We start from the raw sequence: 6683 nt of genomic DNA, 5'->3' as shown, positions 1-6683 counted from the left end.
TTTAAAACATTAAATAAGGACATCAAAGCCATTCTCCAATATGCTTGATTCCCATAGCTGCAGTGTGCGAGTTGTGCTTCGCCTGCGGCAGAGGTTTAGTCAATGGATCTGATATGTTGTCATCAGTTCCAATCTTGCTTATCTCGACTTCTTTTCTTTCAACGAACTCTCGTAGAAGGTGAAATCTACGAAGTACATGCTTGACTCTTTGGTGGTGTCTAGGCTCCTTTGCCTGTGCAATAGCTATGTTATTATCACAATACAGGGCTATTGGTCCTTTAATGGAGGGGACTACACCAAGTTCACCTATGAACTTCCTTAGCCATATAGCTTCCTTTGCTGCTTCATGTGCAGCAATGTACTCCGCTTCAGTTGTAGAATCCGCAATGGTGCTTTGCTTAGCACTTTTCCAGCTTACTGCACCTCCGTTGAGGCAGAAGACAAACCCAGATTGTGATCTGAAATCATCTTTGTCGGTTTGGAAACTTGTGTCCGTATAGCCTTTAACAATTAATTCATCATCTCCACCATAGACCAAGAAGTCATCTTTGTGCCTTTTCAGGTACTTCAGAATATTCTTGGCAGCAGTCCAATGTGCCTCTCCTGGGTCTGACTGGTATCTGTTCGTAGCAGTGAGTGCGTACGCAACATCCGGGCGTGTACATATCATAGCATACATTATTGAACCAGTCAATGATGCATATGTAATCCCATTCATTCGTCTACGCTCATCAAGTGTTTTTGGGCACTGAATCTTGCTTAGAGTTATTCCATGAGACATGGGTAGGTAGCCTCGCTTGGAGTCTGCCATCTTGAACCTATCAAGCACCTTATTGATATAAGTGCTTTGACTAAGTCCAATCATCTTTTTAGATCTATCTCTGTAAATCTTGATGCCCAATATGTACTGTGCTTCTCCTAGATCCTTCATCGAAAAACATTTCCCAAGCCAAATCTTGACAGAGTTCAACATAGGAATGCCATTTCCGATAAGTAATATGTCATCGACATATAATACTAGGAAAGCAATTTTGCTCCCACTGACCTTCTTGTATACCCAAGATTCGTCTGCGTTCTTGATGAAACCAAAGTCACTGACTGCTTCATCAAAACGTATATTCCAGCTCCTGGATGCCTGCTTCAATCCGTAGATTGATTTCTTTAGCTTGCATACCTTTTTAGCATTCTTTGGATCCTCAAAACCTTCAGGCTGTGTCATAAACACAGTTTCTGTTAAAACGTCGTTTAAGAAAGCGGTTTTGACATCCATCTGCCATATTTCGTAATCGTAATATACAGCGATTGCTAACATTATCCGAATAGACTTTAGCATTGCAACTGGTGAAAAGGTTTCATCGTAATCCACACCGTGGACTTGCATGTAACCTTTTGCAACCAATCTAGCTTTGAAAACTTCAAGTTTCCCATCCTTGTCCTTTTTCAGTTTGAAAACCCATTTGCTTCCAATGGCTTGGTAGCCATCTGGAAAATCGACCAAATCCCATACTTGGTTTTCTGACATGGAGTCTAATTCAGATTGCATGGCTTCTTGCCATTGCTTGGAGCTAGGGCTCGTTATAGCTTGTTTGTAAGTCACAGGTTCATCACTTTCAAGTAATAGAACATCATAGCTCTCGTTCGTCAAAATACCTAAGTACCTTTCCGGTTGAGATCTATATCTATGCGATCTACACGGGGTTACATCTCTAGATTGACCATGATCCTCACCAGATACTTCTAAAGATCTCTGAGTTTCATCTTGAATGTCATCTTGAGAATTCTCTAGAGTTTGTTGTTCGACTCGAATTTCTTCGAGGTCTACTTTTCTCCCACTTGTCATTTTGGAAATGTGATTCTTTTCCAAAAAGATACCATCTCGAGCAACAAACACCTTGTTCTCAGATTTATTGTAGAAGTAATACCCCTTTGTTTCCTTTGGATAGCCCACAAGGATACATTTGTCAGATTTTGGATGAAGTTTGTCTGAAATTAATCGTTTGACGTATACTTCACATCCCCAAATCTTAAGAAAAGACACTTTTGGAGGCTTTCCAAACCATAACTCATATGGAGTCTTTTCAACAGCTTTAGACGGAGCTCTATTTATAGTGAGTGCAGCTGTATTTAGTGCATGTCCCCAAAATTCTATTGGAAGTTCGGCCTGACCCATAATTGACCTAACCATGTCTAGCAAGGTTCTGTTCCTCTGTTCCGACACACCGTTCCATTGTGGTGTTCCAGGAGGAGTCAATTCTGATAGAATTCCACATTCTTTCAGATGGTCATCAAATTCATAGCTCAGATATTCACCGCCTCTATCAGACCGCAGTGCCTTAATCTTCTTGCCTAATTGATTTTTCTACTTCACTCTGAAATTCCTTGAATTTATCAAAGGATTCAGACATATGCTTCATTAGGTAGACATAACCATATCTACTGAAGTCATCAGTGAAAGTGATAAAGTAGCTGAAACCACCTCTAGCATTTGTACTCATTGGTCCACATACATCTGTATGGATTAAACCCAATAGTTCAGTTGCTCTTTCTCCAACTTTGGAGAAAGGTTTCTTTGTCATTTTGCCAAGTAAACATGATTCACACTTACCATAATCCTCTAAGTCAAATGGTTCTAGAATTCCTTCCTTTTGAAGTCTTTCCATGCGTTTCAAGTTAATATGGCCTAATCGACAATGCCACAGATAGGTGAGATCTGAATCATCCTTTTTGGCCTTTTTGGTATTTATGTTATAAACTTGTTTGTCGTGATCTAATAAATAAAGTCCATTGACTAATCTAGCAGATCCATAAAACATCTCTTTAAAATAAAACGAACAACTATTTTCTTTTATTAAAAAGGAAAATCCCTTAGCATCTAATCAAGAAACAGAAATGATGTTTTTAGTAAGACTTGGAACATGGAAACATTCTTCCAGTTCCAAAACTAGCCCAGAGGGCAACGACAAATAATAAGTTCCTACAGCTAATGCTGCAATCCTTGCTCCATTTCCCACTCGTAGGTCGACTTCACCCTTGCTTAACTTTCTACTTCTTCTTAGTCCCTGAGAATTGGAACATAAGTGTGAGCCACAACCTGTATCTAATACCCAAGAAGTTGAATTAACAAGTGTACAGTCTATAACGAAAATACCTGAAGATGGAACGACTGTTCCGTTCTTCTGATCTTCCTTTAGCTTTGGACATTCTCTTTTGTAATGGCCTATTCAATCACAATAAAGACAACTTGATGTGGATTTGTCCTGCTTTGATTTAGCATTGCCCTTGGACTTTCCACTTTTCTTGAACGGTCTCCCTTTAGCCTTGAGTAAATCTTTGGCTTCACAGTCCAGTATTATCTCAGCCTTTCTGACAAGGTGAACAAATCCTGCAACTGTTTCTTCTCTTGGTTCACTTAGGTATAGTTGCTTGAAGCGACCAAACCCATTGTGCAGTGAATTGAGCAAGATAGAGACTGCCATCCTTTCGCTTATTGGTGTTCCTAGAAGACTTAGGCGATCGAAATATGAAAGCATAAGATCCACATGGAACCTTAGTGGGACGCCTACCCTTTGTTTAGTGCGAAGGAGCTGAACATGTGTTTCTTGGACCTCCATCCTATAACACCTGTTGGGAGAACTAACCTTTAGACCAGACATTGATTCAATCAACTCATGGACGTTCAGGTCCCTATCCTCTGTGCTTCCACGACAGATATCCCTCAGATTCTTGATGAGTGTGAAAGGTTCATAAGCTACAAACCTTCTAGCCCATCCATCAGGGATATTGTTCAGCATGAGACTCATTCCTTTTTGAGATCCGCATCCCAGGCGGAAAATCTTTCAGGGGTCATGTCTCTGGCATAGTAGCTTGGCATGGGATGTAACAGTACATACTCAAGTCCATTGAGTCTGACTATTTCAACTAGCTTAGCTTCCCATTCAAGAAAATTTGTTAGGTTCAGCTTGACCATAAGCTCAGAACCCATGATGATGTTTTGATTGTTGTTTGCCATAGTAAAACTACAATTGAAAAAGAATAAACAAATAAATAACCATTCACAGTTTCTCTTAATAAACTTAAATTCTAGCATACATGCATAATTCAATGTTCATTAAGCATTTTATTCAAGTTATGTGTTCCGGCAGGTGTGAATAAAATGATTCCAAGATCCTAAAATCAATTGAAGAATTAAGCACATTATGTATTTAGACTCAATTCTAAAATCTTTTAGGTAAGCAAAAGCCTTTTGCTAATAGTCTAGAAACTACTCTTGGTTGATAGGCACGTCTAAGAACTTATTAGGTAAACCTATCGATTTTGCCACGACATAAAAGGACTCCTTACTTATATCGTTGAGTTTCACCAAAACTAACATGTACTCACAATTATTTCTGTACCTTACCCCTTTAGTATCGATAAGTAACACCTCGCTATGGCGGAAAACTATTACTAAGATCGATGAAGAAAGGATATCCAAGTAAGTGTTATTTTGGCATGGCACCTTTTAACTCAATTTTTAAGTTTGGAAAGGCTCTTACTATGTTGGTTAGATTTTAAGTGAACTAAAATCCTTAATCATGCAACATAATCAAGCTTTGATCTCATGCATATTTAAGACATATTTAAAGGCAATAAATAACTTAAAACATGCATACGATAAATGTGATCTAGTATGGCCCGACTTCATCTTGAAGCTTCAACTTCAAAGTCCGTCTTGAAAATCTCCGTGGGAGGCGCCATTTTCTTCAAATAGGATAAGCTATAATTAAACTAATTACAACTATTTGATGGTACGCAGACCATATTTGAATTTGAAAAACAATTTTGGTACTTTAGACCAATTACATTCAAATTAATGGTACGCAGACCATATTTTCTATCCTATTTGGGCCATACTAGTCACTTCATAACCTGCAAAACAGTACATATACAATATATACCATTCACCCATTCATTATCATGAATGTCCCACATAGTTGGTTAGTAAAACACGTTATGCATCACATAAATATTTGCAGCAATTAATTAAGGGCACCAATAATCTACCAATTATTCAGTCCTTATTAATTCTAATCAAGTTGTTTAACCTTAAGGGATTTGTAGACCTAATCAAGAGTTTATGACTAAAATTGCTCCCACTTAAACCAATAACTTTATATGCTTTACTAATTTTAAACATAAAAATGTATTTCTAGTCTAACCGGAAACATACAAGTTTAATTAAAATTTAAAGCTCATATAAAATTATAATTGAATCCATTTATTTAATTTATTTTCAGTTGAATTAAATGAATTTAAATTAATTCAAGGATTAAATTTTAGTAAAATAATTAGTATAAATTAACATTTATAATAATTATAATATTCAAAATTAAACTCCAAGAAAGCAATTTAAATTATCAATTTTAAAGTTAATTAAAATTATTTCCGAACTGAAAATTTAGAATTAAAATCAAAACGTACCAATCGTCGCAAGACGAGGCACTTGGGCTTGCGCCCAAGCCCCATCAAGCCACGAGGCAGCGCGCCCCGCTCGATAGATCGTTGCACAAGGCACACACAGCCACACGCCACAGGCAGCCACACGCCACACGCACACGGAGCCATTGCTGGCCCATGCTGCGCGCAGCCTTGTGCTGTGTCGCGTCTGGTGCTGCGCAGGCCAGCGCGCGCCGAGAGAGGGATCGCTCCCTGCTCGCGCGTTCTGCTTGCTTGCTGAACGAGCCAGGCGCTGTGGCGCGGCAGCATCGCTGCCCACACGCGTCTTGCTCGTCGCTCGTGACTTGCATCGTCGCCCTCGCCCATCGCATAGCACACACGGCACACACGCACAGGCTCCCCTGCCTTGTGCGCGCGCCATGCGCTATGTTGCTCGCTGCATTCGTACCGCACGGGCGACGAGCTCCCTTGCTCGTCGTCGCGTGCCCGCACTATACAACACCCCTTAAGGGTAACACATAGCTTCCATTGCTTTGTGCGTGCAAAATTAATGAGCGTTTTTATAAAAATTTAAAATTTTTTAATTCAAAATTGATGACAAATTAATAAAAAATATTAATTTCATAATTTTAGGGCGAAAAATCGAAAATTTATTAATCAATTAATTTCCGATTGACATGGATTCAAATCTAGGTCATAAAATTAAAATTTTAACATAAATTAACAATTTTTATGGTGGATTTTAATCATAGATACCTAATTAAATTATTAATTAATTATGAAAATCAAATTAATTCTAAATTATTCGAATTTCTACAAATTAATCATAATTACAAATTAGGTTGTATAATTAACAAGGCTAGGCATTCAAACTTGTTAAACATATACTGTAGGTCAATAAAAAATTCAAGATTTATCAACAAGAATCGCAAATACTTAATTTAACATCTTAAATTTACAAACTTTTGCGTTCGAAAAACTAAAACCTCCGGAAAGTCATAGTTAGGCTTCGAATTTGGGAATTCTGGGTTCGGCCGAAAAATATTTTCTTGTCAAAAATTTAGAATGCCTTTTACATGCGAAATTGACACAAAAATCACTCGATTTGGATGAGTAACGAAGAAACTGCCGAAAAACTGCGTACATATAATTAAATAAACGCAATTTGCAATTAATTAACAATTACGAAAATTAATCACCCCTTTTAATTCTTTGCAAATTTGTGAAATTTAACCATGTTTATGCAA

This window comes from Spinacia oleracea, chromosome 4 (genome assembly GCF_020520425.1).
Source record: "Spinacia oleracea cultivar Varoflay chromosome 4, BTI_SOV_V1, whole genome shotgun sequence".
NCBI classification, from domain to species: domain Eukaryota; kingdom Viridiplantae; phylum Streptophyta; class Magnoliopsida; order Caryophyllales; family Amaranthaceae; genus Spinacia; species Spinacia oleracea.
Note: the sequence above shows the minus strand (reverse complement) of the source record.